Here is a 226-nt window from a genome sequence, read left to right as displayed (position 1 = left end):
ATTCGCGATCGCAACACTCGAATACGCCATCTGGGGAGAGACCGGTTTCATGCCTTTAGCCCTTCTCCCTTCCCTCTCCTCCTCTTTTCAGTTGTATAGGAATGTACTACGATATTTTCCCTTTTCTTAATATTTTTCCTTTTTATTTAATAAAAATATTTTTCAAAATTTCCGTGATGCTTTTCTTTAGAACTATGTTTAACGTAGTTTTCAGTTCCATATAGTT

Source organism: Parasteatoda tepidariorum, chromosome 3, assembly GCF_043381705.1.
Source record: "Parasteatoda tepidariorum isolate YZ-2023 chromosome 3, CAS_Ptep_4.0, whole genome shotgun sequence".
NCBI classification, from domain to species: domain Eukaryota; kingdom Metazoa; phylum Arthropoda; class Arachnida; order Araneae; family Theridiidae; genus Parasteatoda; species Parasteatoda tepidariorum.
Note: the sequence above shows the minus strand (reverse complement) of the source record.